This window comes from Octopus bimaculoides, chromosome 21, assembly GCF_001194135.2.
Source record: "Octopus bimaculoides isolate UCB-OBI-ISO-001 chromosome 21, ASM119413v2, whole genome shotgun sequence".
In the NCBI taxonomy this organism is placed as follows: domain Eukaryota; kingdom Metazoa; phylum Mollusca; class Cephalopoda; order Octopoda; family Octopodidae; genus Octopus; species Octopus bimaculoides.
The window spans coordinates 8,572,097-8,572,890 of NC_069001.1; positions in this window are offsets into that span (position 1 = coordinate 8,572,097).

The following is a 794-nucleotide window of genomic DNA, read 5'->3' on the forward strand; positions in this document are numbered from 1 at the left end:
TTTGTATTGACACTGGCCAACTCACACTTCACGCATGTCAGTCGTCCACAAAGTATATAAAACAAGCAACACACAAGGAGAAAGAGACAAAAATAAAATAACACGTGTCAAATTTTTTTTCTAAAAACGTTCAATGACGTTAACTGGAGTGTGGGGTTTGAGTAGACGTCATTCCACCTTTTGATTTATCATTGCCATTCTTTTCATTCGATTTTATTTTTCCTCCATTTTTGTGTTTTTTCTGTCCTTGTATTGTTCCCTCTGTGTTTCGACCCTGTGTGGTTAATAAAAAAATTAAGTCGTCAGGTATGTATATGTATGTGTAGATGTGTAACTATCCCGCCTTTTCTTCAGATGTTGTGTATGTAGGATATACATCATTCAAAGTGACCATTTTTAAATATTTCAATGATTAGATGCAAACCTGAGTAGAATTTGACAACTATATCTGTTGGCACTCCGTCGGTTACGACGACGAGGGTTCCAGTTGATCCGATCAACAGAACAGCCTGCTTGTGAAATTAACGTGCAAGTGGCTGAGCACTCCACAGACACGTGCAGTGTGACAAGGCTGGCCCCTTTGAAATACAGGTACAACAGAAACAGGAAGAAAGGGTGAGAGAAAGTTGTGGTGAAAGAGTACAGCAGGGTTCACTGTACTCTTTCACCACAACATGGTGTACTCTGATCAGACGGGTAGTCATGATGGGTGTATTGGGCTTCGTATATTTTACCCTCTGTGTCACTTTGATGGCATGCACTGCTCTCTCATACATTATGCATATATGTATAAT